General features: G+C 41.0%; 1 protein-coding gene and 1 long non-coding RNA gene across 9 annotated transcripts in view; one reads left to right on the forward strand and one right to left on the reverse strand.

Annotated features, from left to right (window-relative positions):
• ASIP (agouti signaling protein) overlaps nucleotides 1-23,716 on the forward strand; it is a 221,262-nt gene that overhangs the window by 136,737 nt on the left and 60,809 nt on the right. Inside the window, exon 1 of one of the 5 annotated variants that reach the window (XM_024105094.3) lies at nucleotides 14,716-14,866. The exons of 3 other annotated variants lie outside the window; for them this stretch is intronic. The gene's annotated coding sequence lies outside the window, so the exon portion shown is untranslated. Of the gene's footprint in view, nucleotides 1-14,715; nucleotides 14,867-23,716 lie in introns of those variants that run through there. One more of the 5 variants, XM_005295463.5, reaches the window with a different exon arrangement.
• The window catches only part of LOC112059492 (uncharacterized), a 93,549-nt gene that overhangs the window by 31,067 nt on the left and 38,766 nt on the right, over nucleotides 1-23,716 (reverse strand). For 2 of the 4 annotated variants that reach the window (XR_010592238.1, XR_010592236.1), the window contains exons 3-5: nucleotides 23,358-23,480; nucleotides 5,457-5,511; nucleotides 589-2,843 (exon numbers count right to left, since the gene is read on the reverse strand). This is a non-coding gene — a long non-coding RNA (uncharacterized LOC112059492). Of the gene's footprint in view, nucleotides 1-588; nucleotides 2,844-5,456; nucleotides 5,512-23,357; nucleotides 23,481-23,716 lie in introns of those variants that run through there. The other 2 variants (XR_010592237.1, XR_002888807.3) reach the window with 2 other exon arrangements.

A 23,716-nucleotide genomic window follows, 5' to 3' on the forward strand; every position in this document is an offset into this window, starting at 1 on the left:
ATAAACAGGTTACACATCTAACTGTAAGAAAAACAGAAGTCTGAACCTAAATATGAGATAATGAAAGACTTTAACCAGTGCTACCAACTGACAAGTTAGAAGAGGAACAAGAAGAGTAGAAAAACATCAATCACAATATGTGATCAACACCACAAAGCTGAAGAAATGACAGGTAGCATGTCTTATCAATACAGCTTGAGGGACTTCCATAGACCAATTTATAATTGTATATTTGTGTATAATATACTAAGTTTACCTATATTTAAGCTGTAAAACAAGTTCTGTAAGATTTCTGTTACCAAAGAATGTTTCTGTTAATAAAATAATAAATCAACAAAGAACACAGAGGAACTAGTGCACTGCATTATGTCCCTGGGACATGCAAGTAGTTGATCACTATGCACTGTATAGAGCTTCCATATCATTTTTGTTCTTGCTGTAGATTCTGAGCAGTCAGGAATGTTAGATCTCCAGCAATAGGCTATTTCCTTGTTTGAAGAGATGTATCCATGCAGGAACTTTTATCCCAATCTATTTATGTTCAGAATAAGTGAAACTCCCTGTCAAAGTTAGACTCAGGACTCATAGTTTGTCAGACCACTCTGTTTTATTAGCACAGCGCTCTGCTAATACATTCAGATAATGTGAGCCTCCATGCAAGATTCAAACAGTCTTATTTATACAGATAAAAGGGTGCGAACTAAACAAAGGGACAGAGAGAGCAAAATTGTAAAATATGCATGGAGCACAATATGCATATCCTGCTTCCTTGTTAACTCTTATCGATCTAAGACTAATGCTTCACCAATTGCCCTTAAGTGGCAAGTTAAGCAGTTAATGTCTGCTTTTCTGCCCCCCTGGCTTGCAGCATTTCTCATTTCTACTTAAAGGTACATACAGCATTCTTTAATTCATTCTATTTCTTTAATATAATTCATTTAACTTTCACAATCCCTCCTTTTGGTCAAGCTTACGCAAAGACCAACAATTACTGGGTTCCACATATTAATAGTTCTTTATCTCTTGGTTCATCAGTGATATTTAACATCATCATATTAGCACTCTGTTTTGGGGCAGTCACCTTGGTGGCATACCTTACACAATTCTGGATACAACAGGAGATTAACTGAAAACATACAAAAATCATTAGGATTCCACACAGGATAGTCAGGGCTCCCTGAAACAACCAGTTTCCTATGCCAGAGAAATTGAATAGGTTACTTAGCCACTTCCATAAAGAACTTGGCTCTTCATGGGGAAGATATGCAATTTGTTCTAAGTGACTAGCTCGATCTATTACCTCATTGGTGTCGTCAGGTATGAACACACAACATTTTTTTCCAATGAGAGCACAGGTCCCTCCTTTGGCCGCCAGCACTATGTCCAATGCCTGACGGTTTTGGAGGGCCATCTGTCGGATCGCCCCTGTTTCTTTGGCCAGGGTCTTTAAACTCTCTCCGGTTTCATTTGCCATTATTTCAACTACTGCTTGTAACCTTAGGAGCCTTTTTGCATGGTGTATTACTCCCCCAAGTGGGATAAGGGAACCGCCAATGGCCTCTTCCCAGCTCAGTGGGCTTATGTTATTTACATACCATTGGGCATCTGATAAGTCCCTTCTTCTTCGCCTGAAATTACGAAGGCATTCTCGTGGGAAAGACCCTAGCACTCGGAATTGTGGGAAGAGTCGGGCGGGATAACAGATACCTGACCAGTTAGCTGGTAACACAGTATAAGCTTTGGTCCCACAAACCCAATGATGGCCTATTAAGGCTGGGAAGGGTCGGTTGCACCCATTTGTCACATAGGTGCCTACAAAGGAGGAGTAATATCCTCCAAAGGGCACAGGGTAATTCTCCTTACGAGGAGTGATGTTATTTGCATGGCATTGAAAGATTGTATTGTTTTCACTAAGATTACTGTAGGGGGAACAGGAGATTGATTTTTCTGTTTGATCCCAGGTCAAGAAAAAATTCATATCCCCATACCCGGCCCGCCACTCTTTAGTTTTGTTCGAATAATCCCATACACCATTGGCCACAATATGCTGAAGGCAATGACTTTTTCCCAGATCCAGCCCTGATCCATTACACACCCAACACCAATGACCTTTTCCCTCCACCACACTTATCCATTTAGATACATTTATTCCCACTGCTTCCCAAGTGTCATTATTGTTCCATGTTTTGTTAAATGGATGAAGTCCTCCAGTGAGGTCTGGGGAATTGAGTGGGATTGCCAGGACAGGAACACCAGCTTGAGAGTGGGCTGGGATGTGGCTGCAGACCCAGCAATTAGAAATATTAAGAGTCTGAGCTATCCACACTTGCTGCTGGATAAAAGAATTGTCATTGTGGACTCCCCAGACCTTAAGACACCAGCAGCCGAGGAACAGGCGCCACCAGAGGCTCATGTTGGAGGCAAGGCCCTTCCGGTTCTGACAACCTCAACTGAGGGAACCGCAGTCACGGTTTTACATCCACCAGGCAGCAGGCGCTAGGCTCACTACTGCTTCTTTTTGGGCCTTGCTTTAGGTCCTCGTCTGCTTCTGGCAACCCTTATGAGAGCGTAGATGGTAAGGTATTGCAGGCTGTTCCTCTACGTCTTCTTCTGGAGTCAAAATTGACTCTGCGTGGTCCTGAGGTGATTGGTTTGCTGGGGGGTGCCTTCTTACACTGCGAAGCATGTATGCACGCTGTGATGCCAGACAGTTTAACAGCCATCTGGATAGTAAGCAGTACCTGATGATTCTTTGATGTCCTTTAAGTCTCTTTACTTCTTCTTCCTTGACTCTGGCTATAACAATGGCCTTCACACCTTATCTTTTCCTGATGCATACATTCCTTATTCACACAGATTGGGAATACAAACAGTAGTATTTTATATGGAGCAAAAAGGCATTGCAAATTAAACCTTGCTAAGTTTTACAATCAATAACCAAGACAATTTACATTGAGACCCAGGCCTTCAATGTTCCTCTAATCTACTTAACATAGACACAATAGAGAATCCTGTTTCTTACTTACTAAACCTTAAAACAAAGAAATGTATATTTAACTAGAGGCCTACTTTGTAATACATATAGGAAACCATAGTAGACATTATAACTTATTCTAAAACAAAAGGGTGACCATAATCAGTCATAAGGATTGTTCTGGTCTGTCATTCCTTTCTGCTATTCAAAAAGGGTGGCTGACAGGGATGAAATCAAATCATACATTAATTCTTATGGGACATTATAAGATCCTGCTCCTACATATCCCCCTTTTGACATTAAGATTATTAATCGCCAGTGTCACTTCTTATTTAGTCCACGTAATAGAAAATACTGGGAGGTGATTTGGGCCTGTGGCTCTAGCTTTGCATACATTTGTTTTATCCAACAGCACATTTCAAACGTTACAATTAAACACATACAATTTAAAATCAAAAACAATTAGGGTTAGTAACATTAGTACGCCAGTAGTTGTGGGAGACCATTCAGAAAATATATTATACCAATGGTAAGCTGTTATGTCTTTCTGCAGTGGCAATTCTTAACATGTTGCCATTTGCATGTATAATATGAATGGTTTGGTTTCCCACATTGCCCTTTTGTTTGTTTTAGGAACTATGTTACCTTTTTACCTTTTGTAAACACATTACTTACATTACATTTACATTTGTCTATTGGAAGGTTGCTAACACTTCCATTCTTTTAAAACACTTTCCCCCCCAAGAATTAATACATACACATAGCCCATTATACAGTACTTTGGTCTCATTATTCATTTTATCCCACATACAGGATCCTAGTGAGATGTCTTTACTACAGGGCTTTGGAGCAACAGGCATGGATAAGCATACCCACTTTTATTTGTTTGTTATTAGGTTGTCCTGTAGCTGATATTAGCTTTTTTCTGAAAGACAAAAATAACATTTTTTCTACCCCTTTTGGGGTGGCATTCATTATTGCTTAAAATATTCCTTTCTTTTACAAATACCCTTGCTGATTGCAGGCAAAACAAGAGGAATTACCTCCATATTTTCCTGTGTTTTTGTTCTATAGGCAGGCCAGGTTTTAATGGCTTCTATCTTTTAAGAGTTATGGGGAAATTATCCCACTGTTCAGTCATTAAATCCATGAGGTGGTGTACCTCAGTTTTCCCTTTACAGCAGATCAAGGTTACAATGTCTTTCCTGCTGTATTAAGCTTTAAGTTTGTTCACAGGTAACAGCTGAAAAGCATCATTACCATAAAGGATTTTTCCCCCCCCAAAAAATCATACACACTATACATTGTTACAGGGGTACTTATTAACATTAAATTTATTTTAATTAAAGGTATCTTGTTATACCGTGCCTTTTATTTAGACAATTTGTTTGCTGACCAGGTATGTTCTTTATCTGCAACTTCTTTGTACTGGCAGTTCTCTCACTTCCTTTATCAGTTAGACAATTTGCATCATCACAGGCTTGGCTTTTGGATTCAAAACCATTAGCAGAGCTCAGAGACTCTGTCTTAAAAGGAACACAATTAACTTTTACCAGAATGTTGATTACTTTTAACTCTTGCTTCCAAAACACACACAGATCTGAAAAAGAAAACACAGTCTATTGTGGCTCCTTTAGAGCCCTAATAGGATTTTAATGAAGTAGCATGTTTCTTTTGCATTTCTTTTACCCCCCTCTATAATATACACTGCACATGTCTGCACATTCCTTCTATACTTTAACTTTTAAAACATTAGCCATATTAATTTTTACATAGGATGTAACTGTTTCTTTTGTTCTTACAGAGTTTTATGTACCCTTATCAAAGTGACAGTCTGATTACACAGAGCCATTTTAAGGCTCAGTGTTTCTAACATTGCTTCTTTTTGTTTTGTGCACCTCACCCCTGCTGTTGCTTCAGAGGGCCACTGTCTTTATTCTTTTCCTACAGCTTTCATTTGCTATTTTGTTACAAAAACAAACAAACAAACAGATTCCAGAATCTCTCCCTATTTTTCTGATTTTGACTGTCCTGCTGCAGTCATGACTTGGTCTTTATTTGAAAACATTTAAATTTTGTAAAGAATCTAGTTACCCCTTAAGGGTTAAATACCAAATCTCAAAGTCAACCAACTCTGATTACCTGTGTCTGGCAAAAAGGTCTGTCAGTTTTGCAACTTTGAATTAAAGAGTCAAATGGATTTTTAGTGGCATTATAAACAAAACAAAACCAATTTATCTTAAACTTACAAAACAGGAGTTTTACAAACCTCACATATTCCCACAGAGAGACAGATACATACACATTTTCTCTCCCTTAACATCCCTCTTACACTGCTTTGTTTTCACATAGCTGTACATAGATTACATTACCTTTATACATTTGGGGCAGTTAAGTTCCAATAGAACCACCCCTATGTTCTTTTAGCAAATTTGACTCAATTGTCCATAATCAAATGATTTTAATTAGATAGTCACTTTACCTGGATTATTTACAGACATTCCTCTGGAAAAGGGCCCATTTTTCCTTTAGAATGGCTGCAAAGAAACCAAGAATTCTTTTAACAAGGTCCTTTTAAACATTTTCACAAAGTTTAACTGTTTAATTCTCTCCAGCCTCTGTAGAGTTAACTTTTCACTCTCTTTCCTTAAATCACTTGTTTATTTCCCAAAATGACACCTTTATGAACTCAGATTTCACCATTTTAAGTATTGTTCTAGGGGTTCATACTTGCACTTACTCCTGACACTATGCCCTTAGGGCTTTCAACCTGTGTTTTTTTTAGTTTCTTTATCTGTTGCTTGCCTGCTTGTCTGGGCCCAATCCTGCTTTTTTCAACGAACCATTTTTGTGAGTGATATTGTGGTCATTTCACAATTTTGAAATAAATGCTTAAGGAAAGGGACCAGGAAGGGTGGGGGCTAGTTGAGGAGCCCACCCTCCTTGCTGAATTGGTAATGGAACACTAAAGAATCAGTTTCTGAGGCAGACAACGAAGGGCAACAGAACAAGGGGCATTTTATCCTTTTTACAATGAGAGGGGAGTATGAAGGGAGTTGGGATCGATCCGGGGTTGTTGTTTTTTTGTTGTTTTTTTTTGTCAGAGAACAGGGTGAAGGGGAGCGCTCAGTCTGGTGGTGGGAGAGGAGTTTTTTAATAAAGCTTTTAATCTATTATTTGAATATTTGAGAGAGGCGAGTTTTGATTTTGTCCACCTACGATTTGCCTCTTCCCACCACTGCATGAAACAATTAACCTCTCCTTTAGCCAATTTAGTTTTAGGCTGGCCGAGTTTGTTTTTTTTAAGATGTCCACTCGGTCCTTGTTCCAAGGTTTTAACAGTGGCCACTGAGTTTTGGGATCTCCCTGAGTTAGCCTAGACCATTTTTCCAGAAATTTACAGGAGTCCGGACCCTTCCTAAAACTGAGCCGGTGTTCCTTTAGGGAACTGTCCCGACTTAGACGTCTGGTTACCAATACAGGAGGACTTTACACACACCAATCACACAAGAAGGAAATTTGGGTTCGTCAGAGCGATGCCCGGTGCAACACACAAAAGGAGCCCACAGGCTACTGACTCAATCGCCCTTGCTTTCACACCAAAGGTTTTACCCAAGGTGCGGTGCGGCTGCGATTGTGCAGATTTCACTCACTCAGACCGCGGGGACAGGAACCCCTTGGTCGGCCGATCCCCGGACGGAGATGGCACCCAGACTCAAACACTCCACAGGAGGACAGATAGACACAGAGACAGGACAGTCCTCAGTCCGGACAAAACACAGAAATAATTACCTGACCAGATTCCTGATGTCAGATCCCGGGATCCCTACCAGAACAGAGTGGGAACCAACAGGTTCAATGGCGTAGACCTCACTGTGGTCGTGCACCCTTCCGTTCAGGAGGAGGACCGCTCGGGCCAAATGCCCAGGTGCCGGCTACCACGGTCGTCCTACAAAAACGGTCAGGAATCACACAGCCCCAGTGAAGACGGTTGCCATCTCGGTAGAACCTCCAAATTGTCAAAGTTAGACTCAGGACTCATAGTTTGTCAGACCACTCTGTTTTATTAGCACAGCGCTCTGCTAATACATTCAGATAATGTGAGCCTCCATGCAAGATTCAAACAGTCTTATTTATACAGATAAAAGGGTGCGAACTAAACAAAGGGACAGAGAGAGCAAAATTGTAAAATATGCATGGAGCACAATATGCATATCCTGCTTCCTTGTTAACTCTTATCGATCTAAGACTAATGCTTCACCAATTGCCCTTAAGTGGCAAGTTAAGCAGTTAATGTCTGCTTTTCTGCCCCCCTGGCTTGCAGCATTTCTCATTTCTACTTAAAGGTACATACAGCATTCTTTAATTCATTCTATTTCTTTAATATAATTCATTTCACCCGGAGTGCACAGTGCCAGCCTAATGTGAGGTCTATGCACCAATTATTTGCCATTTATGCATCAATTTGAGGGCTTAAGTGGGACGTACACCTTGTGCTAACAGGGATTAATTTTAATCCAAAGGAAACCTCAAATGGCAAGGAGGCAAGGTTTATAAAACCAACAGCAATGAAAAACCTGCAATAAAAGGCAATTCAGAACAAATTTTAAAGTATCTTGTGTTCCACCCATCCCTCCCCAACATCTTTATATACTGTTGATTTGAAATACAGGCAGTACAGGGCAGGGACCTGTCTTCTTGCTTGTCTGGATATAAAGCACCATCCAGACCTATGGTGTTGTGTGCATGCTTTGCTGAGTAGGATTTTGAACAGTGATATTAGGTAACAAACACAGAGAGCTGAAGTCTCCCGAGCATCTGCCTGTGGTATCCAGACTCTTATCCACTGGACACTGAGAATCAGCAGATCCTCTGTTCCCAAAGAAGCAGAACACACGGCATTTAGTGTTGTTTATAGAGAAAGTAAGGATAAGTTTATTTAACAAAGAACAGAGAGTCAAAGGCTAGCAAACAGAAATATTGGAAACAAAGGGTTATATATAAAATAAAATCATAACATGCATTCTTGAGCCTAATACCAACAAACAAGATGCCCTCTTGTCTAATAAGGTACTGCTCACCCCAAAGTCCTTCTCACAGTGTTTTTCAACCAGGATGGCGTCCATGGAGCAATGCAGACAATGGAGTGCTGCTTCCAGGCCCAAGAAATGAACACTGACTGGTGGGATCACATTGTAATGGAGGTTTGGGATGAAAAGCAGTGGCTGTTGATTCCTGGATCTGCGTGCCGTGCTTGTCCCAGCCCTCCAAGTACAGGAACACCAGACTGAGACCTACATCAACAGTTGAGAAGCGAGTGGCAATCACACTCCGGAAGCTTGCAACACTGGATCACTACCAATCAGTGGAAATCATTTTGGACTTGGAAAACCCAAAGTGGGAACCAATGTCATGCAAGTGTGTAGGGCCATTAATCATATCCTGCTACACTGGACTGTGACTCTAAGCAATATGCAAGATATCATGGATGGATTTGCAGCTATGGGGTTCCTGAACTGCTGTGAGACAGTGTTCAGGAACCCTATTTTGGCCCCAGCCTGCCTTGCTACAGAGTACAGCAACTGAAAGGGCGACTTTTCTATGGCTATGCAAGCATTGGTGGATCACTGGAAACGCTTCACTGATATCAGTGTGGGCTGGTTAGAGAAGGTGCATAATGCTTGCATCTTTAAGAAAACAGGACTGCTCAAGAAGCTGCAAGCAAGGACATTCTTTCCTAACCAGTGAATTACCATTGGTGATGCTGAAATGCCAATAGTGAACCTGGGGGACCCAGCCTACCCCTTGCTCATCTGGCTTATGAAGCTGTACACTGAGTTCCAAGGAAAGCTTCAGTTACTGGCTCAGCAGATGCAGAATGACAGTTGAATGGGCTTTGGGTAGATTGAAGGTACACTGGCAGTGTTTACTCACTCCATTAGTTTTTAAGGAGAAAAATATCCCAGTGGTTATAGCTGCCTGTTGTGTCCTGCATAACATCTGTGAGGCAAAGTTGCCACCGGAATGGAGAGTTGCTGCCAAGATGGAGGTAGAATGGCTGTCTGCTGACTTTGAACAGCCAAACACAAGGGCCAGTAGACGAGCTCAATGCAAAACTATGCCGCTAAGGCAGGTGGTGAAAGAGCACTTTAACAGTCAGCCACAGTAACGTGCTGTGCTGGACTGTGCGGTACCTGGCGCCAAAGTTTTGGGGGTCATTAGGAATTGTGTAGTACTTGATGTATGTTTATGAATATCACACCATCTTTGAATGAACCTCTGAATCATGCAGTGTTTACTGTCCATTTATCCATATGATACTGTGGTTTAGGTCCTGTTCTATTACAAGTAAGGCGTGCTTTGAGTGGCACTAGGCATTCAATGGGATATGTTAGGAAGTAATCAAATAACGTACAAAAATGCATTGTGTACCAAAAACAGTGCACAAAATAATGTGCAATTAAAAACAATATTGTGCAAACTTACCAGATAAATTTACAGAACGGAACTTTAAAATTAGAACGGTGTGTTAGAAAACATTTGTGTTCATTTCAGCCAAACGTACACCAAACGTAGCTAACATGAAGCTTGCGTGCACTAGCATGGCCAATGTCTTGAACCAGACTGCCAATCTCTTTTCTCCTGCTTCCTGACCAGCCACATTCCCTTTCTAATCCCCCTTCATGGTAAACCTGAGGTCATCAGTCCTTGGTAATGAGGTTCAGCAGCTTTTTGTCAGCTCTGGACACACTAGAGAGAGATCCATAAAATCCGGTCAGGAATAAGAGAACTGCTCTTTCCAATTCTCTGATTCCAGGCACTGGCTTCTTGTGCCACCTCTTGTAGTCCACTTAGAATGGGAGATGGTTATCTCAGAGGTAGCCTGTTTGTAACTGCCCAAGTATGTTCCCTTTCATGGCACCCTGCAATCTCCAGTGATGTTCCTGGGCTCCTAAGGAGATGGGTGATGGCTGAAACTCGGTAGCAGCAGAAGCAGGGATTCTGATGGTGTCAAGGCTGAATCCCAACTCTGGCACTTTGAGCAGGGCCGGCTCCAGGCATCAGCGAAGGAAGCAGGTGCCTGGGGTGGCCAATAGAAAGGGGCAGTAGCGGCACTCCATCTGTGATTGGGGTGGCACATCAGGGTCTTCGGTGGCAATTCGGCAGCGGGTCCTTCACTCCCCTTCTTCTTCTTTGGCGGCACTCTGGCGGCAGCTCAATCAGATTTTTCTTTTCTTTTCTTTTTTTTTTCCTTCATTGCTTGGGGCGGCAAAAAAGCTGGAGCTGGCCCTGACTTTGAGTACAGAAGGTGGGAGCCCGCAAGGATTTTAAAAATTAATACTGGCTACTGCATGCTTGTACTAAACTCCCAAGGTTACAGCTTTTCTCTGACCTTGGCTTGGTAAATGCTGCCACCACCCAAATGCAAAAAAACCCTTGTGGGGTACGTTCAAGCCCTTTCATCCCCCTCCGGGGAAGAGCTGAGAAAGAAAACAAAGGAAATTAGCTGTTGCCACCAGCTAATTAAACAACGTACGCATGAACCTCTTAGGACACCAAAAATCCAATTCTGTTCTTAAAAAAGGTAAATTTTATTAAAAACCCAAAGGAAGAAAATATATCCGGAACTTAGGCTTTTGCTAGTTTTTAAAAGAGCAATTCCAAAAATTAAGTGCCCAAAATAGCTTTCTTGAGGGTTCAGCTTAAAGGTTACAAGCAAACAAAAGCATCTGGGGTTAGCACAGAGGAGATCCACAAGCCAAAACAAAGAAATAAACCTGATCGCATCTATTTAAACATTTCCTTTACAATGATTTCTTCTAGGTATGGAAGATGAATTTTCATACCTGGTTCAAGCCTTACACAACATTCCTGCTTAGAGTATTGCTGCTCCCTGTCTCCTTCTCTGGAGAACAACAAAGGGGAAGTTTTTTTCCCCCCATTTTACAAAATTCTAGCCTCCCATTGGCTCTTTTGGTCAGGTGCCAACACCTTTTCCTTTACCTGGGGAACTTTGTTAACACTTTACAGGTAAAGCAAGCAGAGAACAGCCACCAAAGGGGACTTTACAGTTAACTGGCTGGCTGTTCATAAAAGGGAGCTGCCTCCCCCCCCCTTTCATTTATTACAGATGGAAATTCTGTTTGGAGGGGATATTCATTTTTTGTTACATTTATATTGTTGCCAGGGTATAATGTGGGGATAGTTGAGGGAGTCTGTTTCTGAAGTGTGGTTTTAAGAAAAAATTGTCAAGGATGCCCATACTCTTGGATGGATGCTCTCTTGAAGTAGAGTAGTAGAAACTGAAATAAACAAATATACATCTACAGCATCTGTGTACGTACACTATCTAGCTACTGTACTAAGGCACAGTGACTACTTATCTAGCTCCATGAGAGGTTCTTGCTCTTTCTTATGAGAGCAGACCTCATCTTAATAATAACAACAGAGAGACTAGTGTCATGGACATCTCTCCTCTCGTTCACTATCCTATCCCATCCTTGTGGCAACTACTTCAATTGTTTACATTTCTTGGAAGAGTAGTATTGGGAACATGCTTTATGTACTTTTAACCAAATTTTAATGCAGCGTAACAGCTGGAAACAAGTAGAGAGTCAGCTCCAGGTCACCAGACAGTTTGCCAGGGACCACCAGTGGTCAACGGACCACCGTTTGAAAATCACATCAATAGTATTTGTCTGTGGCACATAGACATAGTATCTAGCTAGCCAGCTAGCTCTCTGTCTCATGTACTGTGTATCTACTGTATCTAATCGAGCTAACCAAGCATTTAGCATTCCCCACTGTGGTACCTGAGGCAGATGTCTATCCCCCTCCCTACCAGGGACAGTGTGCCTCTCCCTGAGCTGCCAGCAGACAGCAGACAGAGCCCCAGGAATCAAGGTAATCTCCTTGGGGGTTACATAGGGAAGGATACGGAGGTAGAATGTGAAGCTTAATCGGGAGGATGACGGAGGGAGGTGGAGGTGGGGTTGTCTTATTCTATCAACCTTTAAAAGTTTTAGAGCAAATGGAGGTTTTGCTGTTAGTGACCTAATTTATCAAAATCACACCTTTGTCCTCCTCGGGTTAATTTCCATTTTCTTGTAAATAACGAAACTCGGCATGGTAGGGAGCTACTTGGTAAATATATGATTTAATTCCCTAAGAGAAATTCCAAGTGTAATCACTGTTACAGCCATGAGAGGTCTCCGGTAATTATGGAAGCCACCAGCTGGTTTTGGCAGGGTTATGTGCTGGCCATATGCTGGGCTGGGTACAGCTTGAGTCAAATCAGAAAAGTTAAGCCAAGGGGAAAAAAAAAAAAAAAAAAAAAAAAGGGAAATAGAAAAGGACATATGATGTGGTTTCTCTTTAAATATATAATGTAAACATTTTACCTGAGTATGTTTCCAAACTGAAACTCAGTTGTAGTGAATCATAAACCCAGTGGTGCCTGTTCTTATTTATGTATATTCCTCCTGGGTTCTGTATTGGCAGCTTACTGCAGAAGGAAGAGGTGGTTTGTTGCAAAACCCTTTCATAACCTACTGGAATCTTTAAAAGCCTTATTTCAAGTTATTGACCGTTATGCTGGCAAGAGACAGATTTCATCTCACCACAGCCCAGAGAGCTTAGAGGGTACCATATCTCTCTCTCACCAAAAGCACTGAAATCCTTTCTGACACTATGTTTGCTGAGTCACGACACTCCTCCCATGCCACTCTTGAACAATTATTCACTAGTTCTTTTTAGCACGTTTGAAGGTCTATCTGGTTCGGTAGTTAACATTGCTCTGCTTCCTTGTTTCCCCCTCTGGGAGACGTGGAGTACGTTGATTTTGTACATGTGTAGTTGCAGTCATTGGGTTTAGTGACAAATTACACGCTCTTGCAATGTGTGTGCTGCTGAACGTGACTGATTTACCTTTTTGAGTGGTGAAAAAACAGAGCAGTCTGCATGCAGGAAACTAGGTTAGGTGTTAGTAATTCTTTGGGCTCTCCTGCTATCATGACAAATGCAGACCGCACAATGAAGTCAGTGGAAGTTCTTCACACAAAATACTGAGGACAGGGTTCATTAAGGGCTAGATAGTGCAACCCTTACTCATGCTGAGTAGTATTTATTTATACAAGTATCCCTCTCATGTAAGTATCTACTACAAGCATTAATATGGATTACACAATATGGATTACATGCCCTAAACAAATAAGACACAGCTACTCTGCAGGATTCTGTAGGATCTAGTAAGCAACTCTCTTTCTACAGGAGCTGCCCCGCATTATGGAACAGTGTATGCACAATCACACACACACACACTAGTGCTTTGCAGTTCTTTGCACTTACATTGTGCCTTCGACCCAAGGACTAGAGCATTACCCTTATATTCTTAACACAAACAATTAAGAATTATTACCTGTCAAAGTTAGACTCAGGACTCATAGTTTGTCAGACCACTCTGTTTTATTAGCACAGCGCTCTGCTAATACATTCAGATACTGTGAGCCCCCATGCAAGATTCAAACAGTCTTATTTATACAGATAAAAGGGTGCAAACTAAACAAAGGGACAGAGAGAGCAAAATTGTAAAATTTGCATAGGGCACAATATGCATATCCTGCTTCCTTATTAACTCTTATCGATCTAAGGCTAATGCTTCACCAATTGCCCTTAAGTGGGGCAATTCATTAAGCAGTTAATGTCTGCTTTCCTGCCCCCCTGGCTTGCAGCATTTCTCATTTCTACTTAAAGGTACATACAGCATTCTTTAATTCATTCTATTTCTTTAATATAATTCATTTCACTTTCACATACCCTATTAAGAAGAAGGGGGGGAAAGCAGTTCAGTGTTTGTTACCACCATGATGTGGCATAACTCAGGCAGATGACAGTTGCCGGAATGGGTTCCATCACTTGGAAGGAAGAATGAGAACTCAAGAGTGGAAGGAAAGCAAGAGTCTGTCTGTGGAGATTGTGAGGGAGAGTTCATCACACAAGCAGAAAGGAAAGGCTGCCCAGAGGAGCCCCAAAGTTTTTGAAGAACCAGAAATTAAGGTGCATTCAGGACTCCTGTTGCCTCAGCCCTGTTGGATTTAATGTACAATAAGATAGAGGGCTGTCAAGATGCTAGAACAAAGGATTGGGCATCATATGCCTAGGTTCCGTTCACAACTGTTCCCCACACACAGTATGACCTGGGACAAGTCACGTCACCGCTTTCTGCCTCAGTTTCCCCTACTGTAAAAGGGAGATTATGATACTGACCTGCCTCACAGGGATGATGTAAACTTTAATTCACTAATTAGTCAGTAAAGCTACTTGAGATCTCTGTGCAAATGATTCTGCTCAAGTGGATTATTAATAACCCAGAGGACAGGAGTCTTCTTATTCCTTTCCTTTCAGCTGTTATTAGCTGCCAACGGTAAAGGCAAAACATCTTCTAAATAGAAGAAGCCATCAAGACCACTGTTGTTTTTCTTTCTGAAATGCAGCTGACCAATGGAGCACTAGGTTACATTTTCCAGGGACAAAAGAAAAGGGACATTTTCCATGGACAAAAGAAAAGGGACATTTCCTCTTTAAGAGCGGTGCTGCACTATGTCTTCTAGATCGCACCTATGCGAAGCAGATGTCTGAACATAGTTCATGTCTGTACAACAAACTTCAGAACCCTACAAGATGAAGTCAGCAGTTCCATGTTGTTGTTTGAGAGGGAGGGGGCTGAAAAATTACTCTTTTTGAGGTACCGCCCCTGCCAGTATGTCTGGGGTATAAGTAAGATCACTCACATCTTTAATTCACTGATTGAACCTTAGCTGTTGACTTACAAGCTGAGAGAGGGGAATTGGATTATTAACGGCAGTACATAGGACCAAAGGTTCTGAAAGAAAGGTACGTAGCAAATATGTTTGGCATTTCATTTTGATTAATCAGCTGAGCAAATGGTTCATCCAGAATATCAAAAAACTGCTCTCCCCAGCTGCAATCAGATGGCGCGCACAGCACCAAGACACCCCCCAATACAGCAGCATCTCCCTCTGCAGCTTTGTACTTCATTCTTTTTTTAACAAAAGATAAATATACGGCAGGGCCATAAAATATAAACTTGCTGTGAAGTTTCAGTTATGTGAGAGGATAAATCATAGTGAAATCTCCTGCAATGAGAAAAGCCAGGGCTTCCAGACAAGCCGCTACACTTCTGACATGCTCCTCACATTTTTTTGAGCTGAACTCAATTTTTCATGATGCTGATCAAGCAAAAGAGCCAAGCAAAATGTTCCTCACCCACTCACCTGTTGGGAGTAATGTTTTTGACAGGCAAATGGATATTTTGCCTGCACCGTGAAGTGTTTGCAAGGCTACCTTAATAAGAGAGGTGGTCTTGAGTTGCCCCAGCCAGTGCTTGGGATACAGCATGCATTTGCTGAACAAGACAGACCAAAATCAGAAAGGGCAGAGAAATGACGTTTTACACTCAATTTAACTATCTCACAAGTAATGATGTTTGTCAGCTAAAAGGCAAACTGTGATTCAGCTGCTCCCAGTTTTATGAGGTTAAACTGAGCAGGTTAACAGAGAGGGCAAATGTTGGTTTAATGACAACATTCATTTCTGAGAACCGCCGGGATGGGATGGGCAATTGGTTTTCCCTCCTGTTTTTGAACTACCAGCCTGTTTCTGAAAATGTAGAGAGCGGTGATTTGTGTGCATCCTTTGTAATTGTAGAGAACTGTGAGTTTTGTCTCCTACTGGCCGCTAGCATTCTTAAGTTAGATGGGGAAAAGAGACATTTCTTGATGAGTGACAGAGAATGAACTCTGCTTTTCTGATTCAGGGGTCTCTAACTTTAAATATACTCGATAGTTTTCATAGCTGTTTTCAATATTCTCCTTATCTCTTTTCAAGCACCAGCAGCACTTTTATAAATATTGTACAAGGTATTAGTTCAAATTTAAACAAGAGGTATTTTTATGAAGTGCATAATATTCTTAAACTTAAACAAATTGATTTCACTAACAAGGACCAGACCTTCTCTATTTCTCTCTCCTTTTTGGCATGTGGGAAAATTAACAATATATTAGGAGATTAGACCAACAATCTGCCTTTCAAGTGACTTTGAGCCTTTCATTTTATTGAAGGAAAAAATTAAACAAGACATTATCCAAGTATCCAAAAGAGGCTGGATTTCTCCTCAGAGAGATAGTGGGAGATACCGATAGCTCTCCAGTGTGTGTTGTAAATGGAAAGAAGCTGGTTTACTTGAATATTATTGAATATTTTAAAGGGGTTCTTGTGTGAATTACAAAATAGCTGTATTTGTTCACTTAAACATCCTACCAGTTTGAAAGATTCAAGATTCCAGGGGTAGTGCCTGTTTTAAGGCTAGGGAGTCTCTCTCGAAACATGTTGAATCTTTAAAAGCGTAAGAACATTTTTAAGTCTCGCCCATACAGACACCGTACGGAAAACTAGATATTTGTTTAAACGGCTGGTTTTCTATTAATGGAACAGGGTGATAACTATCATTAATGTTTTTCACTTCAATTAAAAAACAGATTAATATGAGAATTTAATATTACATTTTCATCCTCAGTGGTCCCAAAGCAGTTTAAAACGGCTGATTTATATGCAATCTATGCAGTGCACAAATGTGGAATAAGAGGGGCACAATCCTGCAGCATATATAAATTAGCCAGCGATTACAAGTGTGCTAGCTGCTTCACAGAACATAGAAGGTGCTTTCCTCAGAAGAGCTTATAGTGTAATGGTGTGTCTACAGTGCAATCAGGAGGCATGACTGCAGCATGTGTAGACATAAGTGAGCTAGCTTTGATTGAGCTAGCTTGCTAAAAATAGCGGTGTAGCTACAGCAGCAGGGGTGGAGGCATGGGCTAGCCATCTGAGGTGTATTCCCAGGATTCAGGGCAGGATGGTATTCAGACCGCTAGCCTGTTCCACTGCCTGTGCCACCGTGGTTATACTGCTATTTTTCATGAGTTAGCTTGATCGAAGGTAGCTTGGGTCTGCCTAGACATGCTGCAATCATACCTCCTGACTGCAGTGTAGACATATCCTAAGAGTCCAATCCTGAAAGCAGGCACATGAATCACTTTACACACAAGTAGTCGCATTGAAGTCAACCGGACTTCCACTGAACTCCTCGTATGACCCATTAAAATTGGGTTGGATTTATTTTCAGTTCCTTAATCGGCCAGCAGAAAATTCTGCCTCATATAGCCCCTGTCCCGGTCATCTGATATCTACTATATCTCTATTTGATGACCACTTTGTGTTTTTCTTTTTGCAGAAGAATAAAGAGCTCAAACTGCAAAACAAAAATGAATATCACATGTGTGGACATGTGTCATGAGTGGAAACTCTGAAAGGTAGGGCAATAGGTAAAAAATAATAAGGCCAGGTGGTTGAAAGACAAACTCAATCATTTTGATCTGCTCCAGGAGGTGAAAGGCAATCCACCTTATAAATTTCACAGTAGTAAAAAGGAATGAGAAAAGCTATGATAATCACAACTCTAGCGTCAGTCTCATTCGACCAGCTGAACAATGTTACATCCATAAAACTTCTTGCTGCATGAACAAAGCCGTAAATCTGGAACTGCCATGCAGCCACATGTGGATTTTACAGACACTGGCTGAAGCTAATGAAATCTTTAGTTTTTGATTTTGTTTTTAAGTTTGATTATGATAAATTACTAACGATCAGGCTTTTACAGCCACATAAGTACAAACAGATGACCACCGCACAGAATTAGATTTACTTTACCAAAATATAATGCCATCATTTACAGTTTTTCCCTCAAAAACTAAATCAGACCAAGATCAATTGTGTGGATCATACACATCATTATGTCCCAGAGAGATAGTCTTGCTCTAAACAGCATGTAGCAAAAGGGATTACAAAGACATTAGCTTTCAGTGAGTGCACTACTTGGAAACGTGAAAGTGACGGCTCTTTGTCTTTAGAAATGAGGAGGTATTGAAGTGACCTTATTAGAAACCTGGAAAATTATGAAAGGGGATTAATGATCCCATGGTGATTTTTTGAATGCTGAAGGGTTCAAAACTGGCAGGATACTGCAGTATAAATCTAACTGAAGCACTAATTTGGGAATTGTACATGTTTTCTACCAGCCGCACACATGGGTTTTCTCACGTATTTAGAAATGTGTCTCTTGCCCATTGCTGTCAGAGCAGCACAGTTACATAATGACAAGCAAAACAATAATGCTATAAAATGCACATAAAATCAACCCCAATATTACCAGCATGGCATCGCTGTGTGATGAGAAATATTTTTCCAGCCATTGACCCCAAAACCAAAAGCCAGAGTGAATAGCTGTGTCTTGCACTGCATCTTCAAAGCTGCAAAACTCTGGCTCTGCAAAAGTCAATTTCATAACCTGGGCCTCCCTCTGCCCTCCAACAATGCTCTGCCATAAACACCCAGGGATAAAACACTGTGAAGAGACAGCAAGAGTATTCCAGCCAGTTGTTACGACTGTGACTATAAACATAGCTCCGTTGATGCTAAAAAGGACTATGGCCATTTTTTCTGTGCAATTTCTTACAAGCTCCTAGGGTATGTCTACACTGCAAATTAAGGTGTGACTGTAACAGAGGTAGGCATACCCACACTAGCTTTAATTTAGCTAACATGAGTAACCACAGCAGTAAAGATGTGGCAGCATGGCTTTCAGCATAGGCTAGCAACCTGAGTACATACCCAGAGTCCCCTGCAGGCTTGAACAGGGGTGGCTAGCCCATGCTCAAACCTGTGCCATCACGTCTAGACTAAAGCTAGGGTAGGTATGTCTCCGCTGCAAATTAAGGTGCAAGTGAAATAGGCACAGTTCTACGACTATTACACCTTAATTAGCAGTGCAGACATGCCCTTAGAGATGGTTTCTCTTCTATGGAAATCGTAATTAAATGCACATCTGCATGTTTCTGCACACGCACAGACACCTGCCAAACTGAAGCTGCCAACTCTTACACACATAAAATAGGGTTCACTTAACTGATACAAGCTGTGAGAGATTCTTTGTTTTTCTGCTTTCTCCATTGTTGGTATTAGTGACGCGTGTATCTCCAAACAATTAAAAGGTTTGTTTCCGATGAGCCCCCTCTCCAAGAATTCACATTTCTCTGAACCTTACCTTCTTGGGCCTGATGCAGCACTTCACTACTCCAGTTTTTTGCCAGGATAATTCCATCATATTAACTGAAGGAATAGCTCTAATCTAAAACTGCAGCAATGTAGTGGTGAATCAGTCCCAAATGTGGTTTCAACGCTGGGCAGGTAATTAGTGTTCTTGTAGGATTTCCAGCAAGTCCATTGCTATAGGAACACAGGAATTGCCAGATTGATTCTAAAAGAGGATGAAGGTGCCAGGCAAAAGAGGTTCTTATTTTTCCCAGTCTACTTTTCCCATCCTTTCTCTACACTGTGGCCTAGTCCTTGGACAAAGACACCAAGCAAACAGCACTGATTCCCCTAGCACTGAGCAGCGAGGACTGATCCTGCTCAAGTGCATGCTAAAGGATTGACCTCTCATCATTCAAATTGTTCCTTAAAACAAACTTCTTTTGTAATGCCTACCAATGCTAATGCACCAAAGCAACAGGGCTCAATCCTGTTCCCATTTAAATCAGTGGCGGTTTTGTATTTGGTTTCACCAGGAGCAAAACTGTGACCATGGTGCACCAGAGTACAGAGACAGGGATGGGCTCTGTTTTAAGACTAGACTGTCTTTTAGCTATGCAAGGGTACTTTGAGTCTGAAGGTACTGTTGGTCTAATTTAGCTTGTAAATTACTGGGCATAGGGGCTCTTTCTCTTCATCTATAGCTATGTCCACAACAGGAGAAAAAGATGTGTTTTCAACATATGTTAGCTAACACATTGTAAACCTTTTGTGTAGACAAGGCAATTTGCATTTAGTATGTGCTATCAACCCTAGGCTCCCTCATAGGGTTTATCTCAATCAACGAAGGTCAGGTCTACACTAGAAGCACTACATCAGCTCAGCTGCACTGCTGTAGCATGCAGCATGTGAAGATGCTCTGTGCCGGCAGGAGAGCATCTCCTGCTAACATAGCAGCAGTGTGGACAGCGCTTAGATTGGTGTCACTTGAGTTGCTTGGGGGGGGGGGCGGGGGGGGAATCTTTTTCACACCCCTGAGCGATGTAAGTAAGATTGACGTAAGTGGTAGTGTAGACCGGCTCTCAACTGAAACTGCCTTGTCTACACTAGAATTTTAACAAACAAGCTAACATGTTTTAGCTAATATTAGGGCTGTTGATTAATCGCAGTTAACTCACACGATTAACTCAAAAAAATTTACTGCGATTAAAAAACCTAATCGCAATTAATCGCACTGTTAAACAATAGAATACCAATTTAAATTTATTAAATATTTTTTGATGTTTTTCTACATTTTCAAATATATTGATTTCTATTACAACACAGAATACAAAGTATGCACTGCTCACTTTATATTATTTTTATTACAAATATTTGCACTATAAAAATGATAAACAAAAGAAATAGTATTTTTCAATTCGCTCATACAAGTACTGTAGTGCAATCTCTTTATCGTCAAAGTGTAACTTACAAATGTAGATTTTTTTGTTACATAACTGCACTCAAAACCAAAACAACATAAAACTTTAGAGCCTACAAGTCCACTCAGTCCTACTTCTAGTTCAGCCAATTGCAAAGACAAACCAAGTTTGCTTATATTTACAGGAGACACTCCTGACTGCTTCTTATTTACAGTGTCACCTGAAAGTGAGAGCAGGCGTTCGCATGGCACTTTTGTAGCCGACGTTGCAAGGTATTTATGTGCCAGATATGCTAAACATTCATATACCCCTTCATACTTCGGCCACCATTCCAGAGGACATGCTTCCATGCTGATGATGCTCATTAAAAAAACAAAAGAAAAACAAAAAAACCCAACACAATGAATTAATTAAATTTGTGACTGAACTCCTTGGGGGAGAATTGTCTGTCTCCTGTTCTGTTTTACAAGCATTCTGCCATGTATTTCATGTTATAGCAGTTTCAGATGACGACCCAGCGCATGTTCGTTTTAAGAACACTTTCACAGCAGATTTCACAAAACGCAAAGACGGTACCAATGCAAGATTTTTAAGGATAGATACAGCACTCGACCCACGGTTTAAGAATCTGAAGTCCCTTCGAAAATGTGAGAGGGACGAAGTGTGGAGAGTGCTTTCAGAAGTCTAAAAAGAGCAACACTTTGATGCGGAAACTATAGAACAGGAACCACCAAAAAAATCAACCTTCTGCTGGTGGTGTCGGACTCAGATGATGAAAATGAATATGCGTTGGTCCACTCTACTTTGGATCATTATCAAGCAGAATCCGTCATCAGCATGGAGGCATGTCCTCTGGAACGGTGGTTGAAGCATGAAGGGACATATGAAACTTTAGCACATCTGGAACGTAAATATCTTGCAATGCCGGCTACAATAGTGCCATGTGAACGCTTGTTCTCACTTTCAGGTGACATTGTAAAAAAGACGTGAGCAGCATTATCTCCTGCAAATTGTAACCAAACTTGTTTGTCTGAGCGATTGGCTGAACCTGAAATAGGAGTGAGTGGACTTGTAGGTTCTAAAATTTTACATTGTTTTATTTTTGAATGCAGTTTTTTTGTACATAATTCTACATTTGTAAGTTCAACTTTCACTATAAAGAGCTTGCACTACAGTACTTGTATTAGGTGAATTGAAATATACAGGTTTCTTTTTTTTTTTACAGTGCAAATATTTGTAATCAAAAATAAAGTGAGCACTGTACACTTTGTATTCTGTGTTGTAAATGAAATTAATATATTTGAAAACGTAGAAAACATCCAAAAATATTAAATAAATGGTATTCTGCTATTGTTTAACAATGCAATTAATTGCACAATTAATCACAATTTTTTTTAATTGCACAATAAATCGCAATTAATTTTCTTAATCACTTGACAGCCCCAGCTAATATGTTAAAAAACACCTTTTATCCAAATGAAGACAAGTTCTGTGATTCGTGCAGCTCCAAACAGACTACCAGCACCCAATAAATAACAATAACTCCCAAACTAAAATCTTTCTTAAAATCAACTTCTGGTTGAAAGTGTTTTTTCACTACCCATTGAGTCCAGCTACCAACGCCATCCCACTACGCCATCTAATCATGGACCAGATTGGGCTCTTTTTTACCCTGGTGCAACTGCAGCCAAGTCAATGAGGATGGAACTGAAAGAAGACTTTGCCCCATGTATCCATGAGAGGCAACTATTCTTGGAGTAATGAGAGGTGGTTACAAAACAGGATCTCTAGCTTGTAGAATCTCCAGCTAACATTATGCACAACTAATGCACAAACAGAAAACACAACGAGTAAGAATAACATAACTAGAAAAGGATCCAAGGTGTTCCCTTCTTTGATCAGGTATTTATTGTAGTCTCCCAGATGTGTGAGCTTCGAAAAGTTCCACCCTCTTTATCTGTGGGGAGAACAAACTCCTGTCCCAAGTGTACCTGGAGAAAGCAGTGTATGTGTGTGGGGGGGGGGCGGGGAGAGAGAGGATGCACAGTGCATTGTGTGAACCAGGGAGTAAGAAATAGAGTCTGAGCCATATAGCGGGGGGGAAGTGGTATAAATGATGTGGATGAGTGAAGAAGAGAGAAAGAAGGACTGATGGAGAAGAGAAGAGAGAAAAAAGCAAGGGTTGATGGGGAGGCAAGATAGTAAACAAGACTGAAAAAGAGAGGAAGGGGAAATAACAGGATGGAGAGAGAGAGAGAATGAAGTACAGAAAAAAATATACTGCAGAAAAATAAAATTGTGGGACAAAACAGAAAAAGAGGGAAGAAAAGTTAAACCAAGATATGGAGATAGTGGAAAGAAAAGAGGAACAAAGGGAAACAAAAGGGGAAGAGAAAAAAGAACAAACACAAAGATATTGTATGTTTTTAAACATACGACATAATACGGAAAATAACACCAATGCATGCACCAGACACCGACAAAATAAAACATGGGTGGGGTCAAACGGAGGAGGAGGGACACACATCCTGAACATTGCATAGCACAGCTAAATACCGACGGAGGGTGCTGCAAATGCTGCCCGGCCAACCTGCCTCTTCTACGGCTATCCCAGCTTGCTTTGCAAGGGGACTGCTGAGTTTTATTCCTGAGATACATAAAGGAGCAAGCCTCTGTCTTTTTTTAAAAGCCCCCTGAGAAATTCCAGAATGGATTAGAAATTCCGTATAACCCTGAGATAAAAACTCTGTGCGGCAGTGCATTGGGAATCCAACTGTGATTCCAAGCCTTTGTATTACCTTTCTGAGGAGGGAAGATCCATTACTTGTGACGTCCATGTGGCCATGAATCCTCTGCATTTAGGTTACCTTCCACTCTGTCCACTTCTTCAGCCATATCCCAGCATGCCGTTTCATTTTGACCTTTTAAACAAACACACTTTAAAATACTATTTCAATGGTAAATTGTTGTTACTTCAAATCACCGCCCACTTATCCCACAGAAAAATCCAAACAGTTGGTTACTTTAAGTTATCAGCATCATATTATGTCTTATTTCCTCCCAGCATCAAATGCTGTCCAGCTACCCTGAGGCAGGAAGTACAAATGTCTTTCTGCTGAGGTAATAGGGTTGGTGCTGCTCCAGATCCAGTCTTGGA

This window comes from Chrysemys picta, chromosome 13 (assembly GCF_011386835.1).
Source record: "Chrysemys picta bellii isolate R12L10 chromosome 13, ASM1138683v2, whole genome shotgun sequence".
In the NCBI taxonomy this organism is placed as follows: domain Eukaryota; kingdom Metazoa; phylum Chordata; order Testudines; family Emydidae; genus Chrysemys; species Chrysemys picta.